This window comes from Heptranchias perlo, chromosome 2, assembly GCF_035084215.1.
Source record: "Heptranchias perlo isolate sHepPer1 chromosome 2, sHepPer1.hap1, whole genome shotgun sequence".
Lineage (NCBI taxonomy): Eukaryota > Metazoa > Chordata > Chondrichthyes > Hexanchiformes > Hexanchidae > Heptranchias > Heptranchias perlo.
In genome coordinates, this window is record NC_090326.1 from 2883905 (window position 1) to 2902293 (window position 18389).

The 18389-nt window shown below is 48.2% G+C and overlaps 3 non-coding genes across 3 annotated transcripts; all 3 read left to right on the forward strand.

Moving 5' to 3' along the window:
• The first annotated feature begins 16171 nt into the window (after window positions 1-16171).
• trnae-uuc (transfer RNA glutamic acid (anticodon UUC)) lies at window positions 16172-16243 on the forward strand. Its single transcript has one exon. It is a non-coding gene; the product is annotated as a tRNA-Glu (tRNA).
• Window positions 16244-17112: 869 nt separating this feature from the next.
• Window positions 17113-17184, forward strand: trnae-cuc (transfer RNA glutamic acid (anticodon CUC)). The gene has a single exon. It is a non-coding gene; the product is annotated as a tRNA-Glu (tRNA).
• An 885-nt stretch (window positions 17185-18069) lies between these two features.
• On the forward strand, window positions 18070-18141 carry trnae-uuc (transfer RNA glutamic acid (anticodon UUC)). The gene has a single exon. It is a non-coding gene; the product is annotated as a tRNA-Glu (tRNA).
• Window positions 18142-18389: the final 248 nt, after the last annotated feature.

Sequence of the window (18389 nt, forward strand, 5' to 3'; positions counted from 1 at the left end):
TGACCCGCGAGAGTCTGGAGTGGATCGGGTGAGTATTTGTGTTAATGCATAATGTAATGAATAAAATATCAATGGGATTCAGTCCCTTTTATGGTGATACTTGTCTGTAATTATGATTGAAATATTAGCTCGAGTCTCCCTGTTACTTATACTGATGTGCATTCGGATTATTTCCTGTTTAATCTTTAATCTGTTTCAGGCTGTCGAGGGATCAAACGGCAGGAGACACCTGGAATCGCTGTGGCAATCCAGACCCGGATTGAGAGCGGAATTTGATCATTTCAGTTTATAAACATTATTGGTCTCATTGTCTGGACATTTTTGGCCGATTCCCGGTCCCTCCCCTTTAACCGGCCCCGCTCCAGGTTTAAATCCTAACGGCCCTTTAACGGTTTCCGGCTCGAGCTGAGCGAGCGCCGTCTCCCATTGTGACGTCAGAGGCCCAGCGACAGGGTCACGAGGATCAGTCACCCGGTCCCCCAGCGCTGATTCCGCCGGTGACCTGGGACTGGATGGTCCCCAATGGGGAACTGGGTAAACGCACAGACAGTAAGGTCCCAGGGTGGGGCTCAGTCTGGGCTGCAGTGGGAATCTGGGTAAAATCACAGACAGTGAGGTCCCAGGGTGGGGCTCAGTCTGGGCTGCAGTGGGAATCTGGGTAAAATCACAGACAGTGAGGTCCCAGGGTGGGGCTCAGTCTGGGCTGCAGTGGGAATCTGGGTAAACGCACAGACAGTAAGGTCCCAGGGTGGGGCTCAGTCTGGGCTGCAGTTGGAATCTGGGTAAACGCAAAGACAGTGAGGTCCCAGGGTGGGGCTCAGTCTGGGCTGCAGTGGGAATCTGGGTAAAATCACAGACAGTGAGGTCCCAGGGTGGGGCTCAGTCTGGGCTGCAGTGGGAATCTGGGTAAACGCACAGACAGGAAGGTCCCAGGGTGGGGCTCAGTCTGGGCTGCAGTGGGAATCTGGGTAAAATCACAGACAGTAAGGTCCCAGGGTGGGGCTCAGTCTGGGCTGCAGTGGGAATCTGGGTAAACGCACAGACAGTAAGGTCCCAGGGTGGGGCTCAGTCTGGGCTGCAGTGGGAATCTGGGTAAAATCACAGACAGTAAGGTCCCAGGGTGGGGCTCAGTCTGGGCTGCAGTGGGAATCTGGGTAAAATCACAGACAGTAAGGTCCCAGGGTGGGGCTCAGTCTGGGCTGCAGTGGGAATCTGGGTAAAATCACAGACAGTGAGGTCCCAGGGTGGGGCTCAGTCTGGGCTGCAGTGGGACTCTGGGTAAACGCACAGACAGTGAGGTCCCAGGGTGGGGCTCAGTCTGGGCTGCAGTGGGAATCTGGGTAAACGCACAGACAGTGAGGTCCCAGGGTGGGGCTCAGTCTGGGCTGCAGTGGGAATCTGGGTAAACGCACAGACAGTGAGGTCCCAGGGTGGGGCTCAGTCTGGGCTGCAGTGGGACTCTGGGTAAAATCACAGACAGTAAGGTCCCAGGGTGGGGCTCAGTCTGGGCTGCAGTGGGACTCTGGGTAAACGCACAGACAGTAAGGTCCCAGAGTGGGGCTCAGTCTGGGCTGCAGTGGGAATCTGGGTAAAATCACAGACAGTGAGGTCCCAGGGTGGGGCTCAGTCTGGGCTGCAGTGGGACTCTGGGTAAACGCACAGACAGTAAGGTCCCAGGGTGGGGCTCAGTCTGGGCTGCAGTGGGACTCTGGGTAAACGCACAGACAGTAAGGTCCCAGGGTGGGGCTCAGTCTGGGCTGCAGTTGGAATCTGGGTAAACGCACAGACAGGAAGGTCCCAGGGTGGGGCTCAGTCTGGGCTGCAGTGGGAATCTGGGTAAAATCACGGACAGTAAGGTCCCAGGGTGGGGCTCAGTCTGGGCTGCAGTGGGAATCTGGGTAAACGCACAGACAGTAAGGTCCCAGGGTGGGGCTCAGTCTGGGTTGCAGTTGGAATCTGGGTAAACGCACAGACAGTAAGGTCCCAGGGTGGAGCTCAGTCTGGGCTGCAGTGGGAATCTGGGTAAACGCACAGACAGTGAGGTCCCAGGGTGGGGCTCAGTCTGGGCTGCAGTGGGAATCTGGGTAAAAGCACAGACAGTAAGGTCCCAGGGTGGGGCTCAGTGTGGGCTGCAGTGGGAATCTGGGTAAATGCACAGACAGTAAGGTCCCAGGGTGGGGCTCAGTCTGGGCTGCAGTGGGAATCTGGGTAAACGCACAGACAGTAAGGTCCCAGGGTGGGGCTCAGTGTGGGCTGCAGTGGGAATCTGGGTAAATGCACAGACAGTAAGGTCCCAGGGTGGGGCTCAGTCTGGGCTGCAGTGGGAATCTGGGTAAAATCACAGACAGTAAGGTCCCAGGGTGGGGCTCAGTCTGGGCTGCAGTGGGAATCTGGGTAAAATCACAGACAGTGAGGTCCCAGGATGGGGCTCAGTCTGGGCTGCAGTGGGAATCTGGGTAAAATCACAGACAGTAAGGTCCCAGGGTGGGGCTCAGTCTGGGCTGCAGTGGGAATCTGGGTAAAATCACAGACAGTAAGGTCCCAGGGTGGGGCTCAGTCTGGGCTGCAGTGGGAATCTGGGTAAATGCACAGACAGTGAGGTCCCAGGGTGGGGCTCAGTCTGGGCTGCAGTGGGAATCTGGGTAAAATCACAGACAGTAAGGTCCCAGGGTGGGGCTCAGTCTGGCCTGCAATGGAAACTGGGTAAATTATCAATACTTTCCTGCCTTCCCAAAATGAGAAAACAATCGTTGCTGAAACAATTTCTTTGGTACAGATTCCTGTCATTTACACACTGAAGGGTGAATTTTTAAACAGCTGGAACTACACAAGGGGACTGGAGAGAGTGAAATTGAAGAACTTGTAATGATAAATTCACCCACCCGCTCATAAAGTAAAACGTTGTGAAAGTTTATTCAACCAGTGGAAATTATACTGCAGCAAGTGGGCAGGACCCATGTCAGGCCCTCCAGTCTGAACTACTCTGGGCCTAAAAAATAAGCAGAAGATGGTCTAAATACACAGCTGGTTCGTCAGCATTTGAGCGGAAAGAAGATAGTTTGATGTTTCTGGTCATGTTGCTTATGATGTAACTTTTTGTGATGAGACTATTTTTCAGGTCCTGACAGATCTGCTGTATATTTATATTATTTTCTGTTTTATTTTAAGTTCACCATCATAAGCAGTTTTTCTCCCCTCTCCACTCTGGGATAACAAAATACCAAAACTTCTCACTGTCTTCATCATACGTCAAAAATCAAGAGATGGGACCCAATAATCCATTGTACTGAGCAATGGTCAGATTAGAACAACAAACACATACAAGGAATATGAACCGATCTACAGACTGACCGATCGAGGGGGCGGGAGACTCGACTATGGTTTAATGCCAAATATCACAACACAGACATGTCATAATAATCACTATACACGAAGCAATAATATATATATAGTGGGTTGAACAAGTAATCGGAAGAAGAAAAGAAAATACTTGCATTTTCTAACACCTTTCATGTACTTTTGAGCTGAGTAACTGTGGTAATGTCGGCACACCAGGCAACCAATTCTCTCTCATATCCCAACAAATTGCAATGAGATATCAGGCCATTTAATGGACTAGATTCCAACTATCACGATACGGTAGTGTAGTGATTATATTACTGGACTGATAATCCAGAAACGGTGTTAATAACCCAGCGAACTTGAGTTCAAATGGCAGTTTGAGAATTCTAATTCAGTTGAAAAGAAATTGGATCTTTTAAAAAGTGATATTACAGACCATTAAACTGTCCCAGTTTCATTTAAAACAGGTTTATCAATGATTTTTGGGAAGGAAACCAGCCGTCTTTACCCGGTCTGACCTATATATGCCTCCAATCCCTCAGCAATGTGTTCGACTGTTAGGTTACCTGCTCTCAGAAGTGCCCGAGTGAGCCATTCAGTTGTATGAAACAGCGACGTCAACCGTTGAAGAAGGCCCACCAGCAACTTCTCAGGGTAATTGAAGTGAGCAATTAATGTGGCCTTACCAGCGACGCCCACAGCTCAAGAATGAACAAACAAAAACTTAACACTCGGGCGTAGAACTGGTGTTTCTGATGATTGAAATGAAAATCGAACAACTTCTGTGAATCCGCTGATTTCTACCGCCAGTTTCACACCCGAGCAGAAAGTTGGGGGATAAATGTTCATTGGAACATCGGGGGACTCTCCTACTCTTCACGCCTTAGTGCTGTCGGATCTGTTCCGTCCACTGAAACAGATAGAGGGGGCCCTGGTTCAACATCTCATCGGGAAAAGCAACAGTCAATGGAAAAGGAAATCGGACCGAGCACCAAACAGGGCTGCCTAATCGCTATTGCCCGTTTTGCTCCAACGTCCGAGGCGAAATTATTCTGTAATCTGTTCAGTAGACAGGCGAGCTAATGCTGTTAAAATGTCAGATATCTAAATAGTTAATCTTGGGGGAGGGGAATGTGTCAGATTTTTGGGGGAGGGAACTATGTCAAATTTTGTGGGATGGGGACTGTGTCATATTTTAGGAGGAGGGGACTGTGTCAGATTTTTGGGTGGAGGGGACTGTGTTAGACGTTGGAGGAGGGGACTGTTTCAGATTTTTGGGGGAGGGGACTGTGTCTGATTTTTGGGGGAGGGGACTGTGTCTGATTTTTGGGGGAGGGGACTGTGTCTGATTTTTGGGGGAGGGGACTGTGTCTGATTTTTGGAGGAGGGGACTGTGTCTGATTTTTGGAGGAGGGGACTGTGTCAGATTTTAGGAGGAGGGGACTGTGTCAGATTTTGGAGGAGGGGACTGTGTCTGATTTTTGGGGGAGGGGACTGTGTCTGATTTTTGGAGGAGGGGACTGTGTCAGATTTTAGGAGGAGGGGACTGTGTCTGATTTTTGGAGGAGGGGACTGTGTCTGATTTTTGGAGGAGGGGACTGTGTCTGATTTTTGGGGGAGGGGACTGTGTCTGATTTTTGGGGGAGGGGACTGTGTCAGATTTTGGAGGAGGGGACTGTGTCTGATTTTTGGAGGAGGGGACTGTGTCTGATTTTTGGAGGAGGGGACTGTGTCTGATTTTTGGGGGAGGGGACTGTGTCTGATTTTTGGGGGAGGGGACTGTGTCTGATTTTTGGGGGAGGGGACTGTGTCTGATTTTTGGGGGAGGGGACTGTGTCTGATTTTTGGAGGAGGGGACTGTGTCTGATTTTTGGGGGAGGGGACTGTGTCTGATTTTTGGAGGAGAGGACTGTTTCAGATTTTGGGGGGAGGGGGCTGTGTCTGATTTTTGGGGGAGGGGGCTGTGTCAGATTTTGGGGGGAGGGGACTGTGTCTGATTTTTGGGGGAGGGGACTGTGTCTGATTTTTGGAGGAGGGGACTGTGTCAGATTTTTGGGGGAGGGGACTGTGTCTGATTTTTGGAGGAGGGGACTGTGTCTGATTTTTGGGGGAGGGGACTGTGTCTGATTTTTGGAGGAGGGGACTGTGTCAGATTGTGGGGGGAGGGGACTGTGTCTGATTTTTGGGGGAGGGGACTGTGTCTGATTTTTGGGGGAGGGGACTGTGTCAGATTGTGGGGGGAGGGGACTGTGTCTGATTTTTGGGGGAGGGGACTGTGTCTGATTTTTGGAGGAGGGGACTGTGTCTGATTTTTGGGGGAGGGGACTGTGTCTGATTGTGGGGGGAGGGGACTGTGTCAGATTTTTGGGGGAGGGGACTGTGTCTGATTGTGGGGGGAGGGGACTGTGTCAGATTTTTGGAGGAGGGGACTGTGTCTGATTTTTGGAGGAGGGGACTGTGTCTGATTTTTGGGGGAGGGGACTGTGTCTGATTGTGGGGGGAGGGGACTGTGTCTGATTTTTGGAGGAGGGGACTGTGTCTGATTTTTGGGGGAGGGGACTGTGTCTGATTTTTGGAGGAGGGGACTGTGTCAGATTTTTGGGGGAGGGGACTGTGTCTGATTTTTGGGGGAGGGGACTGTGTCTGATTTTTGGGGGAGGGGACTGTGTCTGATTTTTGGGGGAGGGGACTGTGTCTGATTTTTGGGGGGAGGGGACTGTGTCTGATTTTTGGAGGAGGGGACTGTGTCTGATTTTTGGGGGAGGGGACTGTGTCTGATTTTTGGGGGAGGGGACTGTGCCTGATTTTTGGGGGAGGGGACTGTGTCTGATTTTTGGGGGAGGGGACTGTGTCTGATTTTTGGAGGAGGGGACTGTGTCTGATTTTTGGAGGAGGGGACTGTGTCTGATTTTTGGGGGAGGGGACTGTGTCTGATTGTGGGGGGAGGGGACTGTGTCTGATTGTGGGGGGAGGGGACTGTGTCTGATTGTGGGGGGAGGGGACTGTGTCTGATTTTTGGAGGAGGGGACTGTGTCTGATTTTTGGGGGAGGGGACTGTGTCTGATTTTTGGAGGAGGGGACTGTGTCAGATTGTGGGGGGAGGGGACTGTGTCTGATTTTTGGGGGAGGGGACTGTGTCTGATTTTTGGAGGAGGGGACTGTGTCTGATTTTTGGAGGAGGGGACTGTGTCTGATTTTTGGGGGAGGGGACTGTGTCTGATTTTTGGGGGGAGGGGACTGTGTCAGATTGTGGGGGGAGGGGACTGTGTCTGATTTTTGGAGGAGGGGACTGTGTCTGATTTTTGGGGGAGGGGACTGTGTCTGATTTTTGGGGGAGGGGACTGTGTCTGATTTTTGGGGGAGGGGACTGTGTCTGATTTTTGGGGGAGGGGACTGTGTCTGATTTTTGGGGGAGGGGACTGTGTCTGATTTTTGGGGGGAGGGGACTGTGTCAGATTGTGGGGGGAGGGGACTGTGTCTGATTTTTGGGGGAGGGGACTGTGTCTGATTTTTGGGGGGAGGGGACTGTGTCAGATTGTGGGGGGAGGGGACTGTGTCTGATTGTGGGGGGAGGGGACTGTGTCTGATTTTTGGAGGAGGGGACTGTGTCTGATTTTTGGGGGAGGGGACTGTGTCTGATTTTTGGAGGAGGGGACTGTGTCTGATTTTTGGAGGAGGGGACTGTGTCTGATTTTTGGAGGAGGGGACTGTGTCTGATTTTTGGGGGAGGGGACTGTGTCTGATTGTGGGGGGAGGAGACTGTGTCTGATTTTTGGGGGGAGGGGACTGTGTCTGATTTTTGGGGGAGGGGACTGTGTCTGATTTTTGGAGGAGGGGACTGTGTCTGATTTTTGGAGGAGGGGACTGTGTCTGATTTTTGGGGGAGGGGACTGTGTCTGATTTTTGGGGGAGGGGACTGTGTCTGATTTTTGGGGGAGGGGACTGTGTCTGATTTTTGGAGGAGGGGACTGTGTCTGATTTTTGGAGGAGGGGACTGTGTCTGATTTTTGGAGGAGGGGACTGTGTCTGATTTTTGGGGGAGGGGACTGTGTCTGATTTTTGGGGGAGGGGACTGTGTCTGATTTTTGGAGGAGGGGACTGTGTCTGATTTTTGGAGGAGGGGACTGTGTCTGATTTTTGGGGGAGGGGACTGTGTCTGATTTTTGGGGGAGGGGACTGTGTCTGATTTTTGGGGGAGGGGACTGTGTCTGATTTTTGGAGGAGGGGACTGTGTCTGATTTTTGGGGGAGGGGACTGTGTCTGATTTTTGGAGGAGGGGACTGTGTCAGATTGTGGGGGGAGGGGACTGTGTCAGATTGTGGGGGAGGGGACTGTGTCTGATTTTTGGGGGAGGGGACTGTGTCTGATTGTGGGGGGAGGGGACTGTGTCTGATTTTTGGGGGAGGGGACTGTGTCTGATTGTGGGGGGAGGGGACTGTGTCTGATTTTTGGGGGAGGGGACTGTGTCTGATTGTGGGGGGAGGGGACTGTGTCTGATCCTATTCATTCAATTCGGTGGGATCTGATAATATGCGTTTAATTCGCTGGGATCTGATCCCATGCCTTTAATTCGATGTGATTTGATCCCATTCAATTAATTCTCTGGGATATGATCCCATGCCTTTAATTAACTGGAATCTGATCCCATTCATTTAATTTGCTGAGATCTGATTCCAACCATCTAATTGGCTGCGATCTCATCCCATGCTTTTAATTCGCTGGGATCTGATCCCATGTTTTTAACTCACTGGGTTTTGATCCCATTCCATAATTTTCTGCGATCTGATCACATTCCTTTAATTCTCTGGAATCTGATCACATTCCTTTAATTCACTGGGATCTGATCCCATTCCATAATTCTCTGCGATCTGATCACATTGCTTTAATTCTCAGCGATCTGATCACATTCCTTTAATTCATTGGGATCTAATCACATTTCTTTAATTCCATGGGATCCGATCCCATGCCTTTAATCCACTGGATCTGATCCCATTCCTTTAATTCACTGGGATCTGATCCCATGCATTTAATCCATTGGATCTGATCCCATTCCTTTAATTCACTGGGAGCTGATCCCATTCCTTTAATTCACTGGGATCTGATCCCATTCCTTTCGGCCGTACTGTGCTCAGTGGATTGGAATACAGTTACTGAGCCAGCAGTAACTGGATGAAACACCAGTTCCAAAACATTGACGGGACGAATGGGCTAGAATGTAAATCTAATTATCACGATGTAAGGGAAAATCACTGATAACGTGACCTCCTCTTCAAGACATTTTATAAGCATCCTGACTTTGCAGGGCACGACACAGGTTTTCCCCTCCCTCACCGGCTCCCGAGCAACGTTAACTTTTAGCACACCACAAAACTCAGTTTGTTGATATAAGAACATAAGAACATCAGAAATAGGAGCAGGAGTAGGCCATATGGCCCCTCGAACCTGCTTCACCATTCAATCAGATCATGGCTCAGCTTCGACCTCAACTCCACTTTCCCGCCCGATTCTCATATCGCTTGATTCCACTAGAGTCCAAAATCTATTCATCTCAGCCGTGAAAATATTCAATAATCTGCACCCAAAGGCAAATCAGGACAAGGAAAAGAAACGGACCAAACACTTCCCACAAGGCCCAAGAGACAAGCTGGCGGGTGGAAAGTGACGAGTTATTTGAAGAATGAAGAGGCGCTTAAAAGAGATCAACTTACAAGGTGGTAGTTTACAAGGGGGCAGTTTACACGAGAGCAGGTTACAAGGGATCAGTTTACAAGGGGGCAGTTTACACGAGAGCAGGTTACAAGGGATCAGTTTACAAGGGGGCAGTTTACACGAGAGCAGGTTACAAGGGATCAGTTTACAAGGGGGCAGTTTACACGAGAGCAGGTTACAAGGGATCAGTTTACAAGGGGGCAGTTTACACGAGAGCAGCTTGCAAGGGATCAGTTTACAAGGGGCTGTTTAAAAGAGAGCAGTTTAAAAGGGATCAGTTTACAGGGATCAGTTTACAATGGATCAGTTTACAAAGGGTCAGTTTACAATGGGGCAGTTTACGAGTGATCAGTTTACAAGGGGGCAATTTACAAGGAGGCAGTTTACAACGGGGCAGTTTAAAAGGGGACAGTTTACAAGGGAACAGTTTACAAGACGCAGTTTACAAGGGATCTGTTTACAAGAGATCAGCTTACAAGGCATCATTTTACAAGGAGGCAGTTTTTAAGGCACCAGTTTATAAGGGAATAGTTTACAAGGGAACAGTTTACAAGGGATCAGTTTACAAGGGAACAGTTTATAAGGGATCAGTTTACAAGGGATCAGTTTACAAGGGAACAATTTATAAGGGGAAAGTTTACAAGGGATCAGTTGACAAGGGAACGGTTTATAAGGGATCAGTTTACAAGGGAACAGTTTATAAGGGGACAGTTTACAAGGGATCAGTTTACAAGGGATCAGTTTACAAGGGAACAATTTATAAGAGGAAAGTTTACAAGGGATCAGTTTACAAGGGAACAGTTTACAAGGGATCAGTTTACAAGGGGGTAATTTACAAGGGAGCAGTTTACAAGGGAGCATTATACAAGGGATCAAGTTACAAGTGGGCAGTTTACAAGGGACCAATTTACAAGGGATCAGTTTACAAGGGACCAGTTTATAAGGGAGCAGTTTACAACGGATCCATTTACAAAGGGGCGGTTTGCAAGGGATCATTTTACAAGGGGACAGTTTACAAGGGAGCAGCTGCCAAGAGGGCAGTTTAAAAGGGAGCAGTTTACAAGGGTTGAGTTTAAAAGGGACGTTATCATAAGTGACCAGGACACTTATGATAAAGTGAGCATTACCCATGAATGCCAACCTGAGCAGTGATACCTGGTAAAGATAGGAGGGTGGCTCCATGTTAGAGGTGTGTTTGGGAAACAAGTACTGTGTCCACCACGGTCAGTACCATACTGCTAATCTACCCGAATCTGATAGACATTCCATCTCAAAAGCCAGGCCATCAATCAAAAGCTAGCAGGATCCTGATCCTGAAGGTTCACCTTACTGTTTGGATCTAGCAGCCGTGAATAACAATCAATTAGATCTGTTTGTGCTGGAAGCCAGAGTGTGTTCCCTTGCAGTGCCCACCCTTCTCGCCCTGAGTACCACTCGGACTGTGTCCAGCAGTGTGTGGAGTACGTCCGAATGAAGAATGAAGATTCCATAAGAAAGGTAGAGTCATAGAACCACAGAAAGTTACGGCATAGAAGGACGTAATTCGGCCCATTGCGTCCGTGCCGGCAGAAAAAGAGCTATCCAGCTTAATCCCACTTTCCAGCACATGGTCCGTAGCCCTGTAGGTTACGGCATTTCAAGTGTGCATCCAATTACTTTGCCAATGATTTGAGGGTTTCTGCCTCCACCACTCTTTCAGGCAGTGAGTTCCAGACCTCCACCACCCTCTGGGTAAAAAAAAAATTCTCCTCAGCTGCCGACTAATCCGCAGACCAATTACTTTAAAGCTATGCCCCCTGATCACTGACCCCTCTACTAAGGGAAAAAGGTCCTCCCTATCCACTCTATCTAGTCCCATCATAATTTTACATACCTAAATTAAATCTCCCAATTAGCCTCCTTTGTTCCAAAGAAAACAGCCCCAGCCTATCCAATCTTTTCTCATAGCTAAAATTCTCAAGCCCTGGCAACATCCTCGTAAATCTTCTCTGTAGCCTCTCTAGTGCAATCACATATTTCCTGTAATATAGTGACGAGAACTGTACGCAGTACTCAAGCTGTGGACTAACCAATGTTTTATACATTTCCAGCATAACCTCCCTGCTCTAATATTCTATGCCACGGCTAATAAAGGGAAGTATTCCGTATGCCTTTTTAACCAGCTTATCGACTTGTCCTGCTACTTTCAGGATCTGTGGACATGCACTCCAAGGTCCCTTTTGTTTCTCAATATCCTACCATTTATTGTGTACTCCCTTACCTTGTTTGACCTCCCCAAATGCATTACCTCACACTTCCCTGGATTGAATTCTATTTGCCACTTTTCTGCCCGCCTGACCAGTCCATCGATATCGTCTTGCAGACTATAGCTTTCCTCCTCACTACCAAACTCACAGCCAATTTTTATATCGTCTGCAAACTTCTTGATCAAGCCCCCCACATTCAAGTCCAAATCATTAATATATACCACAAAAAGCAAGGGACCTAGTACTGAGCCTTGTGGTAACCCACTGGAAACAGCCTTCCAATCACGAAAAAAACCATCAACCATTACCCTTTGTTCTTACCACTGAGCCAATTCTGGAGCAACTAGCCCCTTTCCCTTGGATTCCATGGGCTTTTACTTTGTTAACCAGTCTGCCATGTGGGACCTTGTCAAAAGCCTTGCAAAAATCCATGTACACTACATCGTATATGTTACCCTGATCAACCCTCCTTGTTAAGTGCACAAAAAATTGAATCAAATTATTTAGACACAAACTTCCCTTAACAAATCCATGCTGAATGTCCTTGATTAACCTGTGCCTTTCTAAATGACGATTATGCTGTCCCTCAGAATCGATTCCAATTATTTGCCCACCATCGAGGTTACACTCACTGGTTTTTAATTACTCGGTCTTTCTGTTTCTCGCTTTTTAAACAACCGTACAACATTAGCATTCCTGCAATCCTCTGGCCGAGCCAGTGAGGATTGGAAAGTGATAGTCAAAGCCTCCGTTATTTCCTCCCTTGCTTCTCTTAACAGCCTGAAATGCATTCCATCCGGGCCTGGCGGTTTATCTACTTTCATAAATGCTAAACCCCTTAATACTTCCTCTCTCACTATGTTAATCCCATCCATTATTTCACACTCATTCTTAATTTCAATCTCTGCATCATTCCCTGTTTTTGTGAAGAAACATGCAAAGTATTAATTGAGAACCATACCCATATCTTCCATCTCCACACATATGTTAACTTTTCGATCTCTAATAGACCTTATAGGGTCTTCAAAAGACTTGGTGTTCTCCCGTGGACTCCTCAAGTCAGACTGGCAGCATTCAAAACCGGAGTGCCTGAGAAGCACGGTTTGTGAGGCCAGGAAAGGTTTAACGAGAATCACGTTCTGCTGTAATTTTCTACAGCATTCTGGAGATCAGGCAATCCTGAACAACATAATCTAGAAACAAAAGAATGAGAGACTATCCCAGTCTCCACCCTGACTGCCTGAGGTCCTTTAGCAGATTGGTGATTGTCCAGTAATGTGAGCAAGTTGATTGATTTGTTAACTCCCCAACTCCTGATGATATTCTGGACTACCTACGTGTGGATCATCCACTCGTCAGGGTGGATTACAAGTTAGCTGAGTGTGCCGACTGTTTTATTGTCCATCCCGACCAAAATTGGCACCAAGAATATCAACCCATGCTTCAAGCACCAATGGGAAGTAACGTGTCATGTTGACAGAGGTACCGGGTCTGGGCCCCTCCCTGTTTGTAGGCGCTCCGGACTACTGTCAAATTGTGTGTCTGGAGGCGCAGTGACTTACGCCGCATCAAGTCTGAAGGTATATAATGTCTTATTGTAGCATTCAAACCTTGAGCCTGTTGAAATGCCAAGTGAACTCATCCATATCGATTGGCCTAGAAGTCCATTGATCCTGAATGTAGCCTCCCACCCATATCGAAGCTGAACAGCCTGATGGCTGCAGCACCAATACCTGGAGAACACTGTGATCTCAGGACCAGCAGCTCTAGTTCAGATGCTGTGACAAAGGAGGCCTGTGGAAACTTAATTGATGGAGCAAGGCTTAACTGGTGAAATATCCCCAACAGTTCGTCCTTCTGGAGGAAGAAGATGACTATGACTATCACTCACTCGCTCTCAGTGTGGATGGTCGAAGATACTGATCTCAACTGCCAGTTTGCCCATTAGTAGCTGGTTGCTTTGATGGTCAAACCAAACTACATTATGAAAACATGAAGGCTCAAGGAGCTAATGCATTGGATGCTCACTAATTCTGGTCTCCGAGGCCCAAGTGTCCCGAGTGATCCATTTCCACATGGAAGTAGTAGAAATGGCTCATCCATCCACATCTGTGGTGGGCTATCAAAGGCAGGAATCACTGCTTGGAGAGGGAGAGCTGGAGAGGGCCTTGAAGGTTACTTGTTGCGTGCTCCCTGCTTTCCAGGTCCTAATCTGGAAACACGGGCTAACATGACACAAAGACATTGCAGTCCGGCGAAAGCTTTGAAAAGACTGCTGTCCCTGAAAGGGCCTGTAGATGGGGTGGGCTCAGCTGCAAAGTGAGACAGTGTCTCCTTGCATGCCAATCCGGGAATGCCTGAAAGTTCTGCTGGAGATGCTTGTACCCTGAAGCAGCTCCTCCACTCGCTCGCCACAGAAGCCCTCAGCATCTAAGGGCATCTGCAGTGGTTGTTGCTGCAGTTACTGAAGGAACTCCAAGATGCGCAGCCAAGCTAAGTGGTGATACAAGATCCACTGGACGATAGACCCTGCTCCTTTATTAATGGCAGCCACACAACCTGCTGCTGCAGTGATGCTCTCTGAAAGTGGTCCTCACTCTGTGGCAGGGATTGCTCCCTCAATTCACCTGTGAGGCATTATCCTGCAATAAGTAAAGCTGGCCACTATGGATTTGGTGGTGGAGAACACGAATATGCGTCAAACACTGAAGGAAGCTCCGCCAAACCCACATGTCCCACTATTTGGATTGTGGTGGGTGGAACAGGACTAGTTTCCTGAGCGATGACTTTCCCTCTGATGCTTTCACGACTGAAGTTCAGCAGTTGGATCAGTGAACTGAAAAGTGTGAAGCAGGTTGGCGGAGGCACTATAGACGCTGTCTACATTGGCCACAACCGGAGGGTGCTGATCAAGACCGACCAAACGGCCCTGGAGTTTGGTAGATCGCATCCAGCAAAGGTCGATGGCTGAGACCTTTGCAAGACCCCAATAAAGACTCAATTCTCCAGGTGCAGGGACTTCCAGAACCTCCAGTTTCAGACTCTGCGTCACACATGTGTTGAATACATGAATAAGCCTCAGTGACTGGAGGTTGTGGTCGGACTCAGGCTCCCAACTGGACTTCCGAAGGTGGGAAGCCGCCAAGCAGCTTCTGTGGGCTGAACCGACAGAGAAGGTTCATAACGGGATGCAACCAACAGAGTACCCTTTGTCGTCCAGTACTTCCCCGGAGCGGAGAAACTACGCCATGTTCTCCGCAGCCTTCAACATGTCATCAATGACGACGAACACCTCGCTATGGCCATCCCCACACCTCCACTACTCGCCTTCAAACAGCCACCCAACCTCAAACAGATCATCGTTCGCAGCAAATTACCCAGCTTTCAGGAGAACAGCGTCCACGACACCACACAACCCTGCCACGGTAACCTCTGCAAGACATGCCAGATCATCGACACAGATACCACCATCACACGAGAGGACACCACCCACCAGGTGCATGGTTCATACTCCTGTGACTCGGCCAACGTTGTCTACCTCATACGTTTCAGGAAAGGATGACCCAGAGCATGGTACATTGGCGAGACCATGCAGACGCTGCGACAACGGATGAACGGACACCGCGCAACAATCGCCAAACAGGAGGGTTCCCTCCCAGTCGGGGAACACTTCAGCAGTCATGGACATTCATCCACCGACCTTCGGGCAAGCGTACTCCAAGGCGGCCTTCGAGACACACGACAACGCAAAATCGTCGAGCAGAAATTGATAGCCAAGTTCCGCACCCATGAGGACGGCCTCAACCGGGATCTTGGGTTCATGTCACGCGACACGTTACCCCACCAGCGAACAAATGTTATCTGTTTTTAATATAACGGGTCAGTTGCTGTCTTTTCTATGTTTCTACCTCTCTATCTCTGTTTATTTTTGTTTGTTTTTTTTTTGGTGATTTGTATATTCTGAGACCTTGCAGGTAACAACTGTCTGTCTGCACACTGATTGCCTTGGCAACGGGCAGTTGAAAAAACTGTCTGTAATCATCAAGCAATGTTCTGTGAATTATAAATGCGATTTCATTTCGAGGATTTCATTTCGTTCACCTGAGGAAGGAGGAAGCCTCCGAAAGCTTGCGAATTTAAAATAAAATTGTTGGACTATAACTTGGTGTTGTAAAATTGTTTACATTTCTTTAAAATGTGTTGACACTGATCAAAGTTTGTGGGAAGATTTTTGTTGCCATTTCTCCCAAGATTCGGAAAAGACCTGTTGCTTGTCACTTTAATTGTCGCCAACTTTTAACTGTAGCTCACAGTGTCAGAACAGTAACTGTTCTCATTAGCCATTTATGTCTCTCCTGGCACGACATCTCCTTAACAACACCAACTAATCACAGCACCTCTTTCTTCAAATTGAATTCCAGTGTAAAAAATGAGCGTTTTCAAAGCTAAGGAAGATGTGCAAGATTGGAAGGAGTGTGCGACTGGAGATAATGGGCCTGAGGCAGTGAGAACATCTCTTGAACATTATCAGTACCTAAAAGGAGGGAGATGAGATCTTTGAGTTTATTTCTCCTGGCATCAGCAAAACCCATCGTCCCTCAATGCCCAACATCTTTCATCCATTTCGAGTGCATGCCGACCCGAACTTGGTGCTGTCATTGTCTGAACAAGTGTTTCATGTTCTTCGATGACCGTCGCAGACACGATGGGCCGAATGGCCTCCTTCTGTGCCCTGAATGTTCTGTGTTTCTATGTACGAAAAGAAAATGCCATTTTGGCCGAGCAGCTTGTTTGGGGAGAAAGGGACGTGAAATGCAGAGACAAATAGGAAAAAGAGGCTTGGACTGATGGCCTGCAAGATCGTGCCATGTGCTTCCCTGGTGGTCTAGTGGTTAGGATTCGGCGCTTTCACCGCCGCGGCCCGGGTTCGATTCCCGGTCAGGGAAAGTTATTTGCAAAGTGCTGTTCGTTCTGATGCCAGTGATTGCTCCTGATCGCTATCAGTTTTACACTGCTGTGGTTGCAACAAGGGGCTGCCCATCATTCCTTTATCTCACAACCCATTGGAGTGACACACAATGTACTTTCTTGCCTTCTGTAAAATGCCAGTATTTATTTTTAAAGAGTCGTGACGCTGATCAAAGTTTGTGGGAAGGTTTTTGTTGCCATTTCTAACAGATTTGGAAAAGATCTGCTGCCTGACACTCTAATTGTCGCCAACCTTTAACTATAGCTCACAGTGTCAGCACAGTCACTGTTTTTTTAGACTTTTATGTCTCTTCTGCCACTACATCTCCTTAACAACACCAGCTGATCACAGCACCGCTTTCTTCAAAATGAGGCCCAGTGTAAAAAAAAATGCACGGTTTCAAAGCGAAGGGAGGTGTGCAAGATTGGAAGGAGTGTGCGACTGGATATAATGGGCCTGAGGCAGTGAGAACATCTCTTGAGCATAAAGACATTCAGTATCTGAAAGAAGCAGGCTGATGAGCTCTTTCAGTTTATTTATCCTGGCATCTGCAAAACCCATCGTCTCTCAAAGTCCATCATCTTTCATCCATTTTGTGTGCATGCATACCCGAACTTGGTGCTGTCATTGTCTGAACCAGTGTTTTATGTTGTTCGATGACCGTCACAAACACGATGGGCCGAATGGCCTCCCACTGTGCCGTGAATGTTCTATGTTCCAATGTGCTAAAAGAAAATGCCATTTTGGGCGAGCAGCTTTTTTTTGGATCGAAAGAGACCTGAATTTCAAAGGGACAATTAGGAAAGAAAAGGTTGGACTCCTCTCTCGCATGCATCAGCCGTAGCTTCCCTGGTGGTCTAGTGGTTAGGATTCGGCGCTCTCACCGCCGCGGCCCGGGTTCGATTCCCGGTCAGGGAAGATTGCTTTCTTGGTGCTCGTCGTTCTGGTGCCAACGAATGTCCCATCACTGAGCCCAATGCTTGCTCCTGATCAACATTAGCTTTTTCGCCAACATAAATGCTAATCGAGCAGCGGGCAGCCGATCATTCTTTAATCTAACAAGCCATTAGAGCGACATACAATGCACTTTCATGCCTTCTGTAAAATGCCTACATTTCTTTAAAATGTGTTGACGCTGATCAAAGTTTGTGGGAAGATTTTTTTTGCCATTTCTCCCAAGATTCGGAAAAGACCTGTTGCTTGTCACTTTAATTGTCGCCAACCTTTAACTGTAGCTCACAGTGTCAGAACAGTAACTGTTCTCATTAGCCATTTATGTCTCTCCTGGCACGACATCTCCTTAACAACAGCAACTAATCACAGCACCTCTTTCTTCAAATTGAATTCCAGTGTAAAAAATGAGCGTTTTCAAAGCTAAGGAAGATGTGCAAGATTGGAAGGAGTGTGCGACTGGAGATAATGGGCCTGAGGCAGTGAGAACATCTCTTGAACATTATCAGGACCTGAAAGGAGGGAGATGAGATCTTTGAGTTTATTTCTCCTGGCATCAGCAAAACCCAACGTCCCTCAATGCCCAACATCTTTCATCCATTTCGAGTGCATGCCGACCCGAACTTGGTGCTGTCATTGTCTGAACAAGTGTTTCATGTTCTTCGATGACCGTCGCAGACACGATGGGCCGAATGGCCTCCTTCTGTGCCCTGAATGTTCTGTGTTTCTATGTACGAAAAGAAAATGCCATTTTGGCCGAGCAGCTTGTTTGGGGAGAAAGGGACGTGAAATGCAGAGACAAATAGGAAAAAGAGGCTTGGACTGATGGCCTGCAAGATCGTGCCATGTGCTTCCCTGGTGGTCTAGTGGTTAGGATTCGGCGCTTTCACCGGCGCGGCCTGGGTTCGATTCCCGGTCAGGGAACGTTATTTGCAAAGTGCTGTTCGTTCTGATGCCAGTGGTTGCTCCTGATCGCTATCAGTTTTACACTGCTGTGGTTGCAACAAGGGGCTGCCCATCATTCCTTTATCTCACAACCCATTAGAGTGACACACAATGTACTTTCTTGCCTTCTGTAAAATGCCAGTATTTATTTTTAAATAGTCGTGACGCTGATCAAAGTTTGTGGGAAGGTTTTTGTTGCCATTTCTAACAGATTTGGAAAAGATCTG